Source organism: Pelmatolapia mariae, linkage group LG10_11 (genome assembly GCF_036321145.2).
Source record: "Pelmatolapia mariae isolate MD_Pm_ZW linkage group LG10_11, Pm_UMD_F_2, whole genome shotgun sequence".
Taxonomy (NCBI): domain Eukaryota; kingdom Metazoa; phylum Chordata; class Actinopteri; order Cichliformes; family Cichlidae; genus Pelmatolapia; species Pelmatolapia mariae.
In genome coordinates, this window is record NC_086236.1 from 72,672,377 (window position 1) to 72,693,712 (window position 21,336).

General features: G+C 40.8%; 2 long non-coding RNA genes and 1 pseudogene across 2 annotated transcripts; all 3 read left to right on the forward strand.

Annotated features, from left to right (window-relative positions):
* The first annotated feature begins 7,361 nt into the window (after positions 1 to 7,361).
* On the forward strand, positions 7,362 to 21,103 carry LOC134635569 (protocadherin-1-like; annotated as a pseudogene).
* On the forward strand, positions 11,085 to 13,127 carry LOC134635724 (uncharacterized). Its single transcript, XR_010094974.2, has 3 exons — positions 11,085 to 11,202; positions 12,145 to 12,199; positions 13,017 to 13,127. It is a non-coding gene; the product is annotated as an uncharacterized LOC134635724 (long non-coding RNA).
* Positions 13,992 to 16,067, forward strand: LOC134637982 (uncharacterized). The gene is made up of 3 exons (XR_010095208.2): positions 13,992 to 14,109; positions 15,051 to 15,105; positions 15,923 to 16,067. It is a non-coding gene; the product is annotated as an uncharacterized LOC134637982 (long non-coding RNA).
* Positions 21,104 to 21,336: the final 233 nt, after the last annotated feature.

Consider the following 21,336-nt stretch of genomic DNA (forward strand, 5'->3'; position numbering starts at 1 on the left):
CTGCAATATTCTGTAATTTTGCATAATTTTAAAAAGTTTAAATTTCTTCAGTACTGAACAGCAGAAATTAGGCTTTCTTGTCCGAGGTCATTTAAGTGAAAAAAGAAAGAAAGAAAAGAAAAAGACAGCGCTGTAAACAACGGTAGACTGGTGGGTAATAAGCGAATGAATAATGCAGAAAACAGAGCTTTGAGACGGGAAACTGTTCTTGAAGTACAGAGAGAGAGAGAGAGAGAGAGCTGTGCATGAAGTGTGATTTTTATCGTGGTGGAAGCAAAACAGCAAAAGTCAGAGGGAATTCATGACGAAGTTGATCAAATGTGAAGCGTAGTTTGCTGCTTATTTTGCTGCTGGCTCGGTGAATTTTGGTTGGAGAGAGACAAAACCTGCAGCTCAGAATCAGCGCAAAAAGACGTAAACACAGAGCGGACCCGACGCATCAGAATCGGTGAGCTCCGACAGCGTGTTCATCTACGGGCCGTCAGGTGAGAAAGCCGAGAAAGGGAAAGCTGATTCTGATGCGTCGGGTCCGCTCTGTGTTTACGTCTTTGTGTGGAATCCGTGTAGCTGCTCTCATTTACTGTTTGTTGAAATAGTTTTTTGAGCTTTAATCTGAGAATCTGGCGTTTCTGGCAAAACACAGTTATATTTAAAAGTCAATCCAGGATTTAATGAATCGATATCGCTTTATTCAAGCTACTCACCTCCCTCTTCCACCTGCACTTTCAACTGGACCACGGCCAATCAGAGACTATCTGAGACTATCGCCCCTGACTATCTCTGATTGGTTTAGTCCACGATAGGGGCATGATGTGTGTCTGTTGTTGACCACATGGAGAATTGCAGAGATTTATTTTTTTTTTTTTGTTACCCGAACAGTTGGTCGCACCGGTGCGACCAAATTTTTTTTTTAGTCACACCACTGAAAAATTTGGTCGCAAATTGGCCGCACTCTAGAGCCCTGCTATGTTACTCTGTCTGTGTCGGGGGACCCGATCCTTGGGGTGGACCAGTTTTTGGTGCAGCGTGTTTTGGGGTTTAAAAGCCACAGAGACCCGGTGTTTAGAAAAAATGCGTCTCAACTGCTCCTATACTCCTGACACGTACGGGATCACTACAGGTTTTCACTTAGGCAGCGGTTGTCTTTCTCTCCTGGATTGGCTGGCGCTTTCTTTTGGCGCCTTCCCAGCTTTGACAAAGGTCCATCTGGGATAACCACATTTACTCATGGCCTTTGGTGGAGTCAGATTGTTAAATGTTGTCATTGTGTTACTTAAATTTGTAAGTCTTGGTTCAAACTGTAGGATCAAAGACATTCCTTTGTTTCTGACCACATCTCCAGCCAGTTTGTTGGTGGGGGAGGCTGAAGTGTTTTATTATAAGCACATCCTATCTGAAGGTCCTGTTTTCTTGTGTAGTAAGCTTCCTGCTTTTATGACCCTTTTGGTGAGCAGGAGGTCACACAAACAAATCCCCAAACACACACGCACACACACACACACACACACACACACACACACACACACACATGTCTGGTTTGCTATCCTCGTGGGGACATGCCATTGACATAATGCTTTCCCTAGCCCCTTACCCTAACCCCAACCATTAAAAATGAATGCCTAACCCTAACCCTTACCCTAAACCTAACCATAACCTAATTGTAACCCTGACAGTAAAACCGCATTTTGAGTGTGAAATTTGCTTTCAACCCCGAGGGGACCTGGATTTTGGTGCCCACGGTGCAGAAAGTCCCCACCAGGATAGTACGAACCCGTACACACACACACACACACACACATGTGCTTACACGTGCACACACATACACACATAGTGCCTTGTCTTTTGGAGCCATAGGGGGGGATTTACAATGGGAGGTGCTTGTGTGTACTGTAACTGTTGTGTAAACTGTGTTTCATGGAAATAAAAGGCTGCGAGGAGGGCTGGTTATTTGAAGCTGGTTAGGGAACAGGTGAGGAGCGTTCAGCTCCCAGAGCCTTGTTCCGACCAGCCTTCCCTTGCTAGCAAGTAAAAGATGTTCATCTTGTTTCTGTCGTTAACGAGAATAAGTTTCTAAACCAGCGCAGATGCAACAGCCTTCTTGATGTGATGTTCTTCTGCCTCCCTGGCCGCTGTGTCTGTGGGGATGGTGTGCCCTTCCCCAACTCTCTGTGAATGGTACAAGACATAAAAACAACAAATTAGTTGAAAGCTTGTCTATATAAAAATGTCTTCAGCTGCTTTTTAAAAGAATCAGTGAAGTCTGTTCAGCTTAAAAACAGTGGAAGAGAATTCCACAACCGTGGTGCCACTGCCTGAAAGGCCCGATCATCACGAGTTTTAAATCGAGTGCGTGGGGCCACCAGCAGTCTCTGACCTGATGACCTTAGAGCTCAGGAAGATGAATGAAGTTTCAGCAGGTCAGATATGTACTGGGGCGGTGTGGCAGCAATTTTCCACATCAGCCTATTAATCAACCAAAGATCAAGACAGACTTTTAATTCATTTCAAGGCCTGATGCTTAGCCTTGTCCATCCTAGCTGTAAAACTCAAAAGGGTATTTAAATGTAGAATGGGAGGCATTGCCAGCTCACAAATTTTGTTCGTTCTGTTAGTTCGTGACTGCATGCACTTTAGTACCAAAGTTAATATTAGTACCCAGTTGACCTATTCACCACTCTCCTTAGCAACATCACCAATTACTTCATTTTGTGAAGCACCTTGAAATGTTTGTCCCAAATGCTGTTATAGAGAGAAAACTGCTTATCTTTATGTCGATACCAATTTAGAAAGTATCTAATAAAATTATTGCTCACTTAGCTAGCTTGCCTACTAGGTTGTTTCATTTACCTCTTAAGGTGTCTGTGTTCTGGTTATCTGGATGTTTAATCACAGCCACAGCACTAGGGAGCTTTAGGGCAACAATTAGCTAAGATTCTGCCTCCCCATACAGTACACTCTTGGTGCTTCGTTAGCTTCTTTAAATCCCTCTTTGTTGCTAAACATTAATCAGGCACACGTCACATTTGTAAGCTGATGATTAAATCTTTTACTTGCTGTCAATTCACAGGTTGTCACTAGCACTTTCACCCTTAGATGTTGTGTTGCTGGCTGTACGGCTGATCAAACTTCCTTTATAGCAGCAGAATCTGAATTTTCAAAGCTAAGTTAGGCAATGCCACATACTGTATTTATTCAATTCAGTCAGGTCTATTTCCGACTTATTTAACTTTTAGTCTTACTTTTATTAGGCTGATTATACAATAAGGTGTCTCCGACCCCTATGTTGGTTTTTATTATTCTCTTTTAGTCAATTTTACCCACAACTTTTTCACTTTACTTTGTTTAATTTCTTAACAAATATTATTCCTGCAAATTGTTCAATTTAAAACAGCAGCAACATTATGTTTCAGTAGCAGTGTCTCTTCTTCCTCTTTTATACTAACAATTATTAGGTTTTTTTTGCTGATTTATCTCTTTTCTCTGCTGTGAGGCTCCTCTCACTCCTCCACATACCTTAGGGATGACTACGACCTGCCTGCAGACACAGTGCTCTCCAGCACAGTGAGATCAGTTCTTTCTCAGTCTTATCTATCAGAGCAGTCCCTCTACAATTTTCTATTTATCTACAGTGGCTTGCAAAAGTATTCGGCTCCCTTGAACTTTTCCACATTTTGTCACATTACAGCCACAAACATGAATCAATTTTATTGGAATTCCACGTGAAAGACCAATACAAAGTGGTGTACACGTGAGAAGTGGAACAAAAATCTTACATGATTCCAAACATTTTTTACAAATAAATAACTGAAAAGTGGGGTGTGCATAATTATTCAGCCCCCTTTGGTCTGAGTGCAGTCAGTCACCCATAGACATTGCCTGATGAGTGCTAATGACTAAATAGAGTGCACTTGTGTGTAATCTAATGTCAGTACAAATACAGCTGCTCTGTGACGGCCTCAGAGGTTGTCTAAGAGAATATTGGGAGCAACAACACCATGAAGTCCAAAGAACACAGCAGACAGGTCAGGGATAAAGTTATTGAGAAATTTAAAGCAGGCTTAGGCTACAAAAAGATTTCCCAAGCCTTGAACATCCCACGGAGCACTGTTCAAGCCATCATTCAGAAATGGAAGGAGTATGGCACAACTGTAAACCTACCAAGACAAGGCCGTCCACCTAAACTCACAGGCCGAACAAGGAGAGCGCTGATCAGAAATGCAGCCAAGAGGCCCATGGTGACTCTGGACGAGCTGCAGAGATCTACAGCTCAGGTGGGGGAATCTGTCCATAGGACAACTATTAGTCGTGCACTGCACAAAGTTGGCCTTTATGGAAGAGTGGCAAGAAGAAAGCCATTGTTAACAGAAAACCATAAGAAGTCTTGTTTGCAGTTTGCCACAAGCCATGTGGGGGACACAGCAAACATGTGGAAGAAGGTGCTCTGGTCAGATGAGACCAAAATGCAAAACACTATGTGTGGCAGAAAACTAACACTGCACATCACTCTGAACACACCATCCCCACTGTCAAATATGGTGGTGGCAGCATCATGCTCTGGGGATGCTTCTCTTCAGCAGGGACAGGGAAGCTGGTCAGAGTTGATGGGAAGATGGATGGAGCCAAATACAGGGCAATCTTGGAAGAAAACCTCTTGGAGTCTGCAAAAGACTTGAGACTGGGGCGGAGGTTCACCTTCCAGCAGGACAACGACCCTAAACATAAAGCCATGGCAACAATGGAATGGTTTAAAACAAAACACATCCATGTGTTAGAATGGCCCAGTCAAAGTCCAGATCTAAATCCAATCCAGAATCTGTGGCAAGATCTGAAAACTGCTGTTCACAAACGCTGTCCATCTAATCTGACTGAGCTGGAGCTGTTTTGCAAAGAAGAATGGGCAAGGATTTCAGTCTGTAGATGTGCAAAGCTGGTAGAGACATACCCTAAAAGACTGGCAGCTGGAATTGCAGCAAAAGGTGGTTCTACAAAGTATTGACTCAGGGGGCTGAATAATTACGCACACCCCACTTTTCAGTTATTTATTTGTAAAAAATGTTTGGAATCATGTATGATTTTTGTTCCACTTCTCACGTGTACACCACTTTGTATTGGTCTTTCACGTGGAATTCCAATAAAATTGATTCATGTTTGTGGCTGTAATGTGACAAAATGTGGAAAAGTTCAAGGGGACCGAATACTTTTGCAAGCCACAGTACCTACTAACTTCCCTTTTGTTATTTATTTATCAAAGACCACCCCTTGCGCGTATTTCTCTAACTCCTATTTACAGCAAGAGCTATTTTAAGCAATATTTACAGCAATACATTGGTTATATTCATAGATTAATATTAAGCAGTATTTACAGCAACAAACAAATTATACTCTAGACCAGCGGTCCCCAAGCTTTTTTGGGCCACGGACCGGTTTATGCCCGACAATATTTTCACGGACTGGCCTTTAAGGTGTCGCGGATAAATACAACAAAATAAAACTAGTACCGGTACCGAAAAAAAGAAGATTTATTCATAACACACGTGAAAAGACCCAGGAAAACAGAGTTAATGATAAAAACGATAACAAAATAACGCTAAAAACCCTGAAAACCATACATTTCACACCTGAGCCTCAACTCTCGCGGCCCAGTACCAAACGACTCACGGACCGGTACCGGTCCGAGGCCCGGGGGTTGGGGACCGCAGCTCTAGACTACTAGTTAGCAATATTTACAGCAGTGTGATTATGCTTAGGGGTTAGTAACAGTTTTTTACATATATACACTTCAACTTTTCACAAGTACTCCTATTCTTAGATACACTTCCTCATAAGGAAAACAAAACCAAACTTCCCAACAACCCCCCAAAAAACTACAGACAGAAAGTCCCCCTGCTACATACACTCCTTCAGAGCCCCGCAGCCATAAATTCAAGCTCACACACACACGACGCAGCATTAAACTCTGCTCCTTCAGAGTCTCTAATTAACATTAGAATAGAATAGAATTCAACTTTATTGTCATTGCACATGCACAGGTACAGGGCAACGAAATGCAGTTTGCATCCATCCAGAAGTGCTTTAGCCGTGATATAGATATATTACAATATATATTAGCAATAATATAGATATGTAAGTATATTACAGAAATGGGTCTATTATGGTATTTATAATGTACACGGTATGAAGTATGTTATGAATATTCTATAACTATAAGTATGTACAGGCTGTAGTGAGTACAAGCTATGTACAGGCTATGAACAGGATATAAATATGAAATAAAAACTATACAGAAATCTGAGATATACAGTTATACAGAAATGTGAACTATGCAAGTTATGAACAGTTGTAGGATTAAAAATTATCGTATGTACAGAATGATTATTTACACAGAACTATACAGTAGTGCAGTTAAGATAAGTGAGATATGTGGATAATTTCTGCAGAGGCTATATAAAGTGCTGGTGGTTGTGAGTGGTGGTTCAGTCCATGTTATTATTGTGTGTTTGAGGGTACGGTTGTCCATTGTGTGTGTGTGTATGTTCAGTCCATGAGTTTAATGTGGGTCAGATGTCAGGAGGCAGAGTTCAGGAGTCTGACAGCTGTGGGGAAGAAGCTGTTCCGGTACCTGGTGGTCTTAGTCCGGAGGCTCCTGTAGCGCCTCCCAGAGGGCAGGAGGGTGAAGAGTCTATGTGATGGGTGACTGGGGTCTTTGATGATTTTCCCAGCCCTTTTCAGACACCGCTTCCTGTAGATGTCCTTTATGGCAGGAAGTGGTGCTCCGGCGATGCGCTGGGCAGTTTTCACGACCCTCTGCAACGCCTTCCGGTCCGAGGCAGAGCAGTTCCCGTACCAGACTGTTATACAGTTGGTCAGGATGCTCTCGATGGTGCAGCTGTAGAAGTTCACCAGGATGTCTGAGGACAGGTGGTTCTTCCTCAGAGTCCTCAGGAAGAAGAGGCGCTGGTGAGCCTTCTTGACCAGCTTGGAGCAGTTGGTTGTCCAGATGAGATCCTCGGAGATGTGGACTCCCAGGAACTTGAAGCTGCTCACACGCTCCACAGCCGTCCCTTTAATGTAGATGGGTGGATGTGGGTCAGCATTCCTCCTGTAGTCCACGATGAGCTCCTTGGTCTTCTCAGTGTTAAGCAGCAGGTTGTTTCTGTCGCACCACTCAGCCAGACGATCCACCTCCTCCCTGTAGGCGGTCTCATTGTTGTCGCTGATGAGACCAATCACCGTGGTGTCATCTGCAAACTTAATGATGGTGTTGGAACCATCAGCAGGTCTGCAGTCATGGGTGAAGAGGGAGTAGAGGAAAGGGCTCATCACACAGCCTTGTGGTACACCGGTGTTCATAGTGATTGTTGATGAGCTGCGGTTATCCAGCCGGACATGTTGAGGGCGGTTGGTCAGGAAGTCCAGTAACCATTTGCAGATGAGGGAACTGATGCCCAGGTCTGTCAGTTTCCTGATGAGTTGTGAGGGGTGGATTGTATTGAACGCTGAACTGAAGTCTATAAACAGCATTCTGGCGTAGGTGTTGTTGTTGTCCAGGTGTGAGAGGACAGAGTGCAGTGCGATGGAGACTGCATCCTCTGTGCTCCTGTTCTGGCGGTATGCGAATTGGTGGGGGTCCAGGGTGGGGGGGAGACAGGATTTGAAGTGTGCTAGGACCAGCTGCTCTAAGCACTTAGTGATGATGGGGGTGAGTGCTACTGGGCAGTAGTCATTGAGGCTAGATGGGTTGGAGTTTTTGGGTATCGGGACGATGGAGGTGGATTTGAAGCAGGCCGGTACCACAGCGTGGGCCAAGGACAGATTGAATATGTCTGTGAGCACTCCTGCAAGCTCCCCAGAACACGCTGTGAGAACACGCCCGGGGATGCCATCAGGACCTTCAGCCTTGTGGACATTGATCCTGCTCAGCACCGCTCCTACATCGGTGGGGGAGAGAGTCAGAGGTTGGGGGTCTGGCGTCATGTCTGTTTTGGTTGTGGTTGTGGGGTTCCCTCGCTCAAAACGAGCATAAAAGTTGTTGAGCTCGTTGAGGAAGGAGACATCAGAGGATGCGGGGGAGGGTTTGGTGGTCCTGTAGTCTGTAATGGTTTGGAGTCCTTGCCACATGCGTCGGGGGTTGGAGTTGGAGAAGTGTTCTTCTACCTTCTTTTTGTAATGGTGTTTGGCTTTTTTGATCCCCTTCTTTAGATTAGCCCCGGCTGTACTGTAGGCGTGTGCATATCCTGACCTAAAAGCAGTGTTGCGGGCCTTCAGGAGGAGACGAACATCCCGGTTCATCCAAGGCTTCTGGTTGGGGTACATGGTGATCCGTTTCTGGGTGGTGACACTGTCTGTGGTTTCGGAGATGTAATCCAGTACAGATGAGGCGTACTGGTCCAGGTCTGTGTTGGTGAACATATTCCAGTCTGTGTTTTTAAATCTGTCCTGGAGCACTGCGTCTGTCCCCTCTGGCCACACTTTAATTGTCCTCACAGCAGGTTTCACACATTGGATGAGTGGTGAATACCTAGGTGTGAGGAACAGGGAGAGATGGTCTGATTGTCCAATGTGGGGGAGGGGTGTTGCTTTGTAGGCTCCAGCCAAGTTGGAATAAACATGGTCTAAAGTCTTGTCTCCTCTGGTGTGGCAGGAGACATGTTGGTGGAATCTGGGGAGGACTGTCTTTAAGTTGGTGTGGTTGAAGTCGCCAGCAACAATAAAAGCAGCCTCGGGGTGTTTATTCTGGTGTTTGTTAATGGCTGCAGAAAGTTCTTTCATGGCCAACCTAGCATTAGCGTCGGGGGGGATATATACTGCAGTGAGTATGATCGAAGTGAGTTCTCTGGGGAGATAATAAGGTCTGCATTTGACCATTAAAAACTCCGCATTAGGTGAGCAGTGACTCTCAGTAGTAGTGGAGTTCATGCACCAAGCATTGTTAATATAAATGCACAAACCTCCACCTCTGGTCTTGCCGGAGTCATCTGCTAGCCTGTCGGCTCGGTGTGTGTGGCGTCCTGCTAACTCGATAGTATTGTCCGGGCAGCTGTTGTTCAACCATGTTTCGGTGAAAAACATGACATTTGAGTCCATAATCCGTCTGTTGTTAGTGATGGAGAGCCGTATCTCATCCATTTTGTTATTATTTCTAACAGTGCAACATTTTACCTCTTAGAATAACAGCGACCCTTTGAGATTAAGGTTCTTTACAAGGTTAGGAAAAATCTGCTTGGACCCTCGGTGAAAATCCCCCCTTCTGCACTCAGACGACACCAACATCCTGCAGAAAAAACTCTGCTTAGCGGCTGCCTGGCGTTCTCTGAAGTGCAAGGTTTTGGCATTCCCCAAGGCTCCCATCAATCACCCCAATACTTTGTCCCATCTAGGTCGCCAACTGTCAGGTCGCAAATTCTGAAGCCAATATGACAACCTTATCCCACCAATGCTGTGGAGGTCCAGCTTTTCAGATCCAATTAAAATCAAATCAATCATAATGATTCTCTGGAAAAGAGTAGAATTCTTAGAACCTAGTTTATAAACATTGTCATATGAACAGCAGAGCTGTACATTTAAAAGTGGAAATAACACATAGAAAACAAGCAAACAAAAAAGCGAAGCAACCCTAGGGTGTAGAGCCTTAAAGCACAAATACAAAACACACACAAAAGACAGACAGGAAAGAAGCAGCAGAAAAAAGAAGACAGAGAGAGCCAATGCATATCTGACTCATCTTATATAGGGACAGGGATCCCCCCTCCCGTTTTTAGGGATCCTTTCATCCTCTGTTTTTCTCTTTTCATCTTCCACTTATGATATACACAACCTACACCCTAACTTCTTGCAAACCAATCTCTGATCCATCACTGCATTGAGTCCCTTTGACAGTTTCATGGCCAAAGTAAATCTGAAAGTCTACAGAAAAAGCAGCTAATCAGTTAATCCATCCAACAATTTTGTTGGGTGTGCATGCCAGACATAAACTGCTATCCATGCTGAGACATTATGTCTGATGATTAACAGGTACAGTCAGTGATCATTCACCGATTTACTGTAATTTAACATCAAAGTGCTGTTCATACTACAATCATGTACTGTATTTAAAATGAATTCATAAGGTACATGTCTGACAGTCAAAATGAATTTTTTGTTAAGACCACAATATACATACAAACATTTTCAAAGTAAAAACTAAATATAGACAAATAGTTTCTTACCTTTGGATCACGAGCTCGTGTCTGACAACTTTTCCTAAAAACCTTCTTGGTCACCTCCACGGTAATGATGGGTGTAGGCCCCGAACATCAGATCCACCAGGTTACAGATGCTGGCCTTCTCCAGTTGGCTCTCTGGAATGGGTTGGAGCTCCACCAAAATATCACGGTCATGCAGGAATGACTTGAAATTTTCAAACTAATCCTGTTTCAGATCTTCCAACATTCCCAAAAGCTTCTCTCTGTTTGATTGGATGTTACTGCCTGAAAATAAAAGGCAAAAGAAATACAGGCAGATATTACTCAAAAAAATTAAGCAGGTGTGTTGACAGAAAAGCGTTCTAACATCCACTGTGATATTTTGCTGACTGCTTGTACCTCCAGAAATATATGGTAGGTTATTTTTCTCTTGCAGCCATGCAACTCCAAACAGGGTTCATGCAAATTTTGTGGTTTTGGTTCTTGTCTTGCACAATGTGAGGCTGAATGAAGTGCCCCTGTTTTTCTAGGTCAGAGCCAGTCATGCATACATTACCATTGAAGAGATGAACTACAGCTTTCATCAAGTATCAGAGACTGTCCAAAGGCTTTTGCGCATTGACAGTGTGACAGGCATCATCTATGTGAAAGGCCTTGTGGATCGAGAGGAAGAAAGCATCCTCAAGTTGTTTGTGCACTGTAAAATGTAATTCTAGCTGTTTGTTATTTCAACATATTATTCTATATCAGTTTGACGATAGATGACTGAAGTTGTTGTTATAACATAGAATTACAAGTTAAAAACGTCCCAATTACACCAAAAAAAGCTAACTTGAAAGCTCATGTCCAGCTAAATCAGAAACTTATGTGAACTTGACAATGCGGGTAAGTTGAGCACAGCAGGATTCAAAACTGCCTCACGTGACTGCTACCGAGGTGCATCATGGGGAATTGGCGGTTAACGACATGCTCACTTTACTTGGACGTTTTCTAATCGTCTTCTTTGGAATATGCTTTCAAGGTGAGTAACATTGGTTATAACTATAAGGAAAGAGAGCTACAAAAGTTGGAACATGTTTTGAATTTATGGCATGACGTGTTTTTTTCTCTTCTACCGAAATGTTTGCTTTAGCTAATGTAACTTTAGCCGACAAGGTCCAGCTTGTGTGTCATGACCAAACTTGACCTAATAAACTGACATATGGCCTTTTTTATGGGTTTAATGTGGCGCTGAGCAAATCACAAGTATTGTGCCGCTAGCTTTAAGGTTGTGCACTCACCCTGTTGCGATATTAGCAAGCTAACTCAGCTAATTAATAAAGCTTATTTCATATTGTCTCTGTACTTGTAAATTTCTTTCAAGTTCACAGGCTGTTGTATTTTGGTGGAAGTTCATTTTGGCAATATTTCCAATAACTGGCTGGGTTCAAAAAGAACTTTTTGGCAGGAGTCCGATGCTTGTTGTCATCTGTTTATCCCTATGTAATCACTTAAGGTGTTATTAACTGCTGCATGCTAAGCTGCAAGAGTGCACTGAGGACAGAGACAAAATATGGTCTACAAACCAGCATTATATTAGTTTTTATCAGATAGTCCTCCAGTGTGCTTATTTTTTGCTTTAATTATATTGTGCAGTTATTTGTTACCCTGAAATGCTTTATGCTTAACAACAGTTCACTATTTTGACTTATTTTTGAACTCTTGTGATCAGTATGACTAGATTGTGTGAGTTTCCATACTAAACGAGCTGTAGTGATAAAATAATTGGCATAAGAGACACTGATTTTTGGCATGGTATACTGCAGAAGTTTTTTTTTTTTTTGCATAATTTACCTTTTAATTAAACTGCATTCTCTGTATTGTAACAAAACTAACATTGTTTATATGTCAGAAAATTAGCAAACATGAATAAATGGCGAAAACAATATAATTATAACATATATTTTTATTTTACTTATTTTAGGTCTGTGAAGCCAAACTTGATGCTGGGGATTTATTTTTGTCAGTGGAGTCAAATGGTAAGTTACAATTTGTGCATTTTGTCATACTGGAAACACCTCAGATTATATTGTAATTTAATAGCTCTGTAGAACAAATGATATAAAGATTGTAGTGTCAGGGTACTTCTTAAGAAGTAATATGGCACTATTGATGATCACATGCAGGTGGCATAAACTAAATATTCAGACGTGTTACCAACAAATGATTCATTAACAAAAGCAATGGAGCAGACTGTTTAGGTTCTTGTGGTTGTAATAACATCCATAACTGCAAGTTTGTCATTAATTTATTTTCACAGGTCTAGATGATCACATTTGACTTTGTCATTTAAATGAGGTGGACTTGCAAACTTTGCGCTCTTTGGGGTAAATTGCTGTCCACTACATATACACAGAATCTGCACAGTATTTCAGATCTAAAAAGGGAGTATGTAATGGACTTGCTGGCTTTAATGTAAAAAGCCTGTTGTGTAACTTTAATGAGGCAGTTGGACTAAAACAGTATTGCTCATCAAGGTAAACATCTGAGGAATAAGGAAACTGTTACTTGTCCTTTTACTCAGTGTTCTTTTAATCGCACGTTTACTAAAGTTTTACATCACATAAGTCATTTTCACAATCATTCTTCTTTAAAAGATTTCAAGACAGAGCTTATTGTTCTCTGAACTTCCTTGTTTGCTGAACGGCAGGTAAAATGCATCTTTTTGTTTGTTTGCTTTTGTGTGTTTGTGTTTTCTCTAATGGGCCTCAGATGACTGTTTGCTTAAATTTGGGTCTCAAAGAATCTTTTTTTAATTCTGCCTGTACTCTCCACCCCTCTTCTTCTATTGCTCAGGTTGAAGCAGAATTTGCCCGTCTTACATCTGTTGACCTGAAAGGGTTCCTTTTTGCTGTGCTTGACCATTATGGAGAGGTTCGTGGAGCTGTACAAAATCAAGAGCGGCATAGAAAGGCTAACTAGGCTCATAAGATGCTTCGGAGATGATGTAAGTGTTCAACTGCGAAATCTAATCCTTTGTTTAAGTTTTAGGTTATCCAGTTCAACTGATGAACTCATTGAAAGAAAGCTGATAAGTAAAGTCTGTCATCATATTTCACAACCGGACATTTAGTGTGGTAACTTTTACAGAATCTATGTATATTGGTGGTAGGTTGGATATCATATTCTACTTGAATGTCCTGATAAGCCTGATTCAAAATCTCCAATGATAATCATATATTGATGGAATTATGCATCAAAAAGCTGTGAATTTGGAGCTGTCTACATGCTTCATAAACACTGTTTAAAAAGTGTTTTTGTTTTCTTTTTGACTTCTTTGACCAGAGCCCTACACAAAGGAAGAGGACAGAGGACCTCATTTTCTAAAGGAAGATCCCTCACACACTTTCAAGACTGTGAAGGTTAGCATTGTTTCTTTTAGTAAATTTAATAATGACAGCACCACAGTGGATTTTAAATTAAAAAGTACATGTGTACTTTTTCCTCACCAAATGTATTATTACAAGATCTTTGACACTGGATTTGGTCTGGGTTTCAGAGAAACTAACTGGCAAGCTAGCATTGATATTATTAGTGTCTTGTGTTTATTCATGTCTTCACCACACTGTAAAATGTAATTCTAGCTGTTTGTTATTTCAACATATTATTCTATATCAGTTTGACGATAGATGACTGAAGTTGTTGTTATAACATAGAATTACAAGTTAAAAACGTCCCAATTACACCAAAAAAAGCTAACTTGAAAGCTCATGTCCAGCTAAATCAGAAACTTATGTGAACTTGACAATGCGGGTAAGTTGAGCACAGCAGGATTCAAAACTGCCTCACGTGACTGCTACCGAGGTGCATCATGGGGAATTGGCGGTTAACGACATGCTCACTTTACTTGGACGTTTTCTAATCGTCTTCTTTGGAATATGCTTTCAAGGTGAGTAACATTGGTTATAACTATAAGGAAAGAGAGCTACAAAAGTTGGAACATGTTTTGAATTTATGGCATGACGTGTGTTTTTCTCTTTTACCGAAATGTTTGCTTTAGCTAATGTAACTTTAGCCGACAAGGTCCAGCTTGTGTGTCATGACCAAACTTGACCTAATAAACTGACATATGGCCTTTTTTATGGGTTTAATGTGGCGCTGAGCAAATCACAAGTATTGTGCCGCTAGCTTTAAGGTTGTGCACTCACCCTGTTGGGATATTAGCAAGCTAACTCAGCTAATTAATAAAGCTTATTTCATATTGTCTCTGTACTTGTAAATTCCTTTCAAGTTCACAGGCTGTTGTATTTTGGTGGAAGTTCATTTTGGCAATATTTCCAATAACTGGCTGGGTTCAAAAAGAACTTTTTGGCAGGACTCGGATGCTTGTTGTCATCTGTTTATCCCTATGTAATCACTTAAGGTGTTATTAACTGCTGCATGCTAAGCTGCAAGAGTGCACTGAGGACAGAGACAAAATATGGTCTACAAACCAGCATTATATTAGTTTTTATCAGATAGTCCTCCAGTGTGCTTATTTTTTGCTTTAATTATATTGTGCAGTTATTTGTTACCCTGAAATGCTTTATGCTTAACAACAGTTCACTATTTTGACTTATTTTTGAACTCTTGTGATCAGTATGACTAGATTGTGTGAGTTTCCATACTAAACGAGCTGTAGTGATAAAATAATTGGCATCAGAGACACTGATTTTTGGCATGGTATACTGCAGAAGTTTTTTTTTTTTTGCATAATTTACCTTTTAATTAAACTGCATTCTCTGTATTGTAACAAAACTAACATTGTTTATATGTCAGAAAATTAGCAAACATGAATAAATGGCGAAAACAATATAATTATAACATATATTTTTATTTTACTTATTTTAGGTCTGTGAAGCCAAACTTGATGCTGGGGATTTATTTTTGTCAGTGGAGTCAAATGGTAAGTTACAATTTGTGCATTTTGTCATACTGGAAACACCTCAGATTATATTGTAATTTAATAGCTCTGTAGAACAAATGATATAAAGAGTGTAGTGTCAGGGTACTTCTTAAGAAGTAATATGGCACTATTGATGATCACATGCAGGTGGCATAAACTAAATATTCAGACGTGTTACCAACAAATGATTCATTAACAAAAGCAATGGAGCAGACTGTTTAGGTTCTTGTGGTTGTAATAACATCCATAACTGCAGGTTTGTCATTAATTTATTTTCACAGGTCTAGATGATCACATTTGACTTTGTCATTTAAATGAGGTGGACTTGCAAACTTTGCGCTCTTTGGGGTAAATTGCTGTCCACTACATATACACAGAATCTGCACAGTATTTCAGATCTAAAAAGGGAGTATGTAATGGACTTGCTGGCTTTAATGTAAAAAGCCTGTTGTGTAACTTTAATGAGGCAGTTGGACTAAAACAGTATTGCTCATCAAGGTAAACATCTGAGGAATAAGGAAACTGTTACTTGTCCTTTTACTCAGTGTTCTTTTAATCGCACGTTTACTAAAGTTTTACATCACATAAGTCATTTTCACAATCATTCTACTTTAAAAGATTTCAAGACAGAGCTTATTGTTCTCTGAACTTCCTTGTTTGCTGAACGGCAGGTAAAGTGCATCTTTTTGTTTGTTTGCTTTTGTGTGTTTGTGTTTTCTCTAATGGGCCTCAGATGACCGTTTGCTTAAATTTGGGTCTCAAAGAATCTTTTTTTAATTCTGCCTGTACTCTCCACCCCTCTTCTTCTATTGCTCAGGTTGAAGCAGAATTTGCCCGTCTTACATCTGTTGACCTGAAAGGGTTCCTTTTTGCTGTGCTTGACCATTATGGAGAGGTTCGTGGAGCTGTACAAAATCAAGAGCGGCATAGAAAGGCTAACTAGGCTCATAAGATGCTTCGGAGATGATGTAAGTGTTCAACTGCGAAATCTAATCCTTTGTTTAAGTTTTAGGTTATCCAGTTCAACTGATGAACTCATTGAAAGAAAGCTGATAAGTAAAGTCTGTCATCATATTTCACAACTGGACATTTAGTGTGGTAACTTTTACAGAATCTATGTATATTGGTGGTAGGTTGGATATCATATTCTACTTGAATGTCCTGATAAGCCTGATTCAAAATCTCCAATGATAATCATATATTGATGGAATTATGCATCAAAAAGCTGTGAATTTGGAGCTGTCTACATGCTTCATAAACACTGTTTAAAAAGTGTTTTTGTTTTCTTTTTGACTTTGACCAGAGCCCTACACAAAGGAAGAGGACAGAGGACCTCATTTTCTAAAGGAAGATCCCTCACACACTTTCAAGACTGTGAAGGTTAGCATTGTTTCTTTTAGTAAATTTAATAATGACAGCACCACAGTGGATTTTAAATTAAACATGTGGCATCTATGAAACAATAGATGCCACATGATAACATGTGTACTTTTTCCTCACCAAATGTATTATTACAAGATCTTTGACACTGGATTTGGTCTGGGTTTCAGAGAAACTAACTGGCAAGCTAGCATTGATATTATTAGTGTCTTGTGTTTATTCATGTCTTTACCAGGGTCTTTGACATTTCGCTGCTGTACTGTTCACTTCAGCTTTACGTTTGATTTCTCACATTGTATATTGTAATGGCAGAGATATTAGGATATTTAAGGGGCTGCAGTGGCTGCTACAGCTGTGGGGGGCAATACTTTGGTGAAATGTCCTGGACCCTGGAAAAGAGACTGTGTAGACTGGGTAAGCAATTAAAGGTTACTGGCCGAGAGTCATTGGGCAGCTGGGTAAAGGTGGATGTTGATATTCAGTGCCAATTATGCAACCTGTTCAGCCATGTCTATATGCTCTTTTTTCATGCTGTTAATATAGGGGGAAAAAATAAACTTTAATCAATAAACTGATTAAAGAAGCATTGTCTATGGAGCCATAATCTGATCCTGTAGTGTAGCTGCAGTTTGCACATTTCATGTATTCTCAGCCAGATTTGGTTTAGAGCACAGCCAATATTTAGCATAAGTAGATTTAAATTCACACACTGGTGATGGCAAGCTACATTGTAGCCACAGCCACCCTGGGGCGCACTGACAGAGGCGAGGCTGCCGGACACTGGCACCACCGGGCCCTCTGACCACCACCAGTAGGCAACAGGTGAAGTGTCTTGCCCAAGGACACAACGACTGAAACTGTCGGAGCCAGGGCTCGAACCGGCAACCTTCCAATTATAAGACGAACTGTCAACTCTTGAGTCATGATTCAGTCATCCACCCATGTGTGTGAATGACTGAATGTGTAAAGCACTTTGGAGTCCTTAGGGGACTAGTAAAGCACTATACAAATACAGGCCATTTACCATTTAAATTGAAAATTTTGTTTGAATTCTGCAATTGAAGACATGCTCAGTTATTTATGAACATGGTCTTTGTTTAAAGCAAGAAATGGATTTGTAACATGGGGGTGCATATCTCATTCTGAAAAAACTTTAACAACTAATAAGTGTTACCCAAAGCCAATCACCATCATCCAAAGCATCAGTATGGCTCTTCTTTGGAAAGACATGAATTGTTAAGCACACGGGATATTGTGTAATTGTAATTGTGTAATTTTTTTTTTTTTTTGTCTTTGAACCCTTTTATAGCCGACAGGTATTGAAGACACGTTTTCTAAGAGGATGAAAGTTGGCATTGCGATGGTGAAAGAAGAAGACATCATGGATGTGTTGGTTGTCCTTGAGGCAGCAGTAATCCTGTCTAATCTGAGGGATGTCTCAAGTGCCATTTCCATGCTGATGGGCCTTCTTTTTGCCCTCAACATACACTATCCAAAGGAACTTAAGGACATCTTTGAAGTCATTCAGAACATCCTAATGAACATTGGTGGAAGGCAGTGCATCTCACTAGTGCATGGTCTAAGAAACAGACTCTTGCAGAAAGCCATGCAGAACTGTAATTGTATGATCCTTAGTGTTAAGGACAGTTTTTATTTTACTGTTTGTTTTTTTATTCTTGCAAGTTCTCATTCTCACTTTTGTATGTCACTAAATGACTACACTTTACATTCCAGATTAGACAATTACTCATTTGTTCATGGTTTAAGAAACTTATGTGAACAACAATATAATGCTGGACTTTGCAGATGCTTATCTCATGCAAGTCAGTAGTTTTTCCTTTGTTTTGCAATTGAGCAGACTCAAACTAATGTTTCTGAAACATCCATATTATCAAATGTTTCAGAAGCATGCAGTCATTTTCAGAGATATTGGTTCTGTGGAATTTGTTGCAATTGTAAACGAAGACAAATACAAGAGTTTGATGTCTTAGTTATTATAAACTGATCTTTACTGTCACTTATCAAAGGTTTTGTACTATTTTAATATTTCAAGTTTTATGCTAACAGGTGTGACTGAGCACAATGAAGTTTAAAAATTTTGTAAATGTAAAGAATAACTTTTCTAAAATAGCAAGTGTCCCGTTGATACATTACATTAATGCAGACTTTATGTTGTTACTTCACAAGAATCACTACTGCTCCTAGAGTATTGGTCAGAATTTAATCTTCACCCAAACTGGGCCTTTGAGTTTTGATGGATTGTGAGCCTGATGAGCTACGTCACTGATTTTTCTGTTTCTCAGATGACTAAGATGGCACAATAAATGGTGAATGTTGGGTGCTCATGAGTAATTGTCTTGTCATGTTCTTAAAACAAACTTTCTGTATGAAATGATCAGATAGACTTTAATGGAATCTGTGGGGTTTTATTTTTTTTCTGTAAACAACAGAAAATTAATTTAAAGGAATGTAGATATTTAAACCTGAGATCTAAGATAAACCTAACAGGTAGTTTTGCTGAAATGGATGTTAGAAAGCCAAAAAAAAACAAAACAAAACTTAAGATGTTTAATACACATTTTTCTTTACATCCAGTCAATCAACTCTGATAATTAAAATGAAACTGATTTACAAGTTCACTCAGCTACCTTAAGGAGCTCAGTTAATTAATAAACTTAAATCAACTTAGCTAACAGATTATGTTAGTTAAGCTAAAATAGATTCCCAAGTTAAAAGAACTACTAAAGTATTTGAATTAACTAAAAAACCCAAGTCAACTGAACTAGGACAAGAGTTTAAACAATAGATTATTTTAATTTAGCTGAAAGGGTTTTCCCAAGTAAAGATGACAATTAAAGGAGTTGAACTGACTAATAAATCTCAGTCAACTAAACTAAGATGAAAGTTTAGACAACATGCGATTTTTCATTGAGATAACAATTGGTTGTGTTATAAGAACAAACTCTATTTCTTGACTTAACTTAAAATTTTAAGGCAGCCCTTTACATCATATTTTTAAGTTGAAACAACAAGTTATATTTTACAGTGTGGTGGCCCGAGATCGTGACCCCAGTTCCAGGATTAAGAGTTCCAAGGTTCTGGTGACCATAAATGTCACAGATCAAACTGACAATGCACCGAGCATTAACATCCAAGGTATAGGCTTAGTAAAATACCAGGATGGTGTGACTAAGATTTCTGAGGACCTGCCTGTTGGTACACCAGTGGCACTGGTCCAGGTGTCAGACTGGGATGAAGGGGAAAATGCTGTGGTAACGTGTGCAGTTGATGGTAATGTTCCATTTCAGCTCCGGCCTGCGAGTGATCAGAAGGGCAAATACTTCCTGCAGACAACGACCCTGCTGGATTATGAGAGCATTAAAAATTACAGTATTGAAATTGTTGTGGTGGATTCTGGCAGCCCAGCTCTGTCCAGCACTCTCTCCCTCAGTGTCCAAGTTACAGACGTAAATGATAATGCACCGAACTTTTCCCCGGCAACGATTGAGGTGGACTTTCCAGAAAACAGCTACAGAGGACAAAAATTACTGGATCTTGTGGCAACAGATCCAGATTCTGGCATAAATGGACAGCTTGTCTATAGCATCATTGATCGTTTTGCCAAAAGGCTCTTTGAAGTTGATGCAACACTGGGGAGGTTCATGTGAGAACCGTGCTGGATCGGGAAGAGAGGGAGCGTTATGTGTTCTGTGTGGCAGCAGCAGACATGGGTGTTCCTAGTAAAACCGGCACTGCCGCAATATTTGTAAATGTTCAAGATCAAAATGACAATGACCCTGTTTTTATACTCAAGGGCTACAGCTTTACTGCTGCAGAGAACATGCCTCCACCCAGTCGTGTTGGTGCGGTTGCTGTCTTAGATGCTGATAAGGATGAAAATTCCCACCTAAGACTGTTTGTGGAACCGGACAATGGCAATTTTTTCATCCAAAATGGCACAGGAATCATCTTGTCTAGAATCTCCTTTGACCGTGAGAAGGAATGTTTCTACAATTTCCGCCTAAAGGCCGTGGATGGAGGTGACCCACCTCGATCCTCCTATGTGAGCGTGATCATCAATGTCTTAGATGAAAATGATAACGCTCCATATGTCACCAAACCAGCCAACTCCTCCTACACATACCTATCATATTTCACCCAAGCAGGCACATATGTGGAGGTAGTAAAGGCTGAGGACACTGACACTGGGCTCAATGCTGAGCTGGACTATTTTATTGTAGGTGGAAATCCACATGGTCTGTTTCAAATATCTCCCTACAATGGGGAGATCACACTGGTACAGGAAGTGACCGGCAAGCACAGTGGGCTACATCGGCTGGTAGTGAGAGTCTGTGATAAAGGCAGACCTCCTCTCTGCACCACTGCACTAGTCCACGTTTTTATCAGCGGTACCAAGTCCAACATCTCCCTCATTGAGGCGCTGGTCACAGAGAGCCTCTCCACCCCTTTGGAAAAGGATGTTGCCGGAGATCTATTAGGGAGCTCTGCTCTTGTTCAGCATAACAATATCCTGTACGGCAGCCTCGCAGGTATTGCTCATGTGATTCAGACATTCAGCTCTATAGTTTCTAATACGGCCAATGAGGGTTCCAACTAGAGTGGTTTGAAAATATATTTTACAATCAATCTGTCATGTCACTGGGTCACGGAGCCAGTGCTTTATGTTTAAGTAATGAACTGTTCGTTCTGATTATTATGATTTGTGTTCTTCTTTTTGTTATATTCATAGTCTTTGGATTAGGGTTTCTGTGTTGCTTCCCTGTGCCTCGTCATGCCTGCATTGTCCCCAGCTGTGTCTCCCTCCTGTTTCTGTGAAGGTTCTCAGTCATC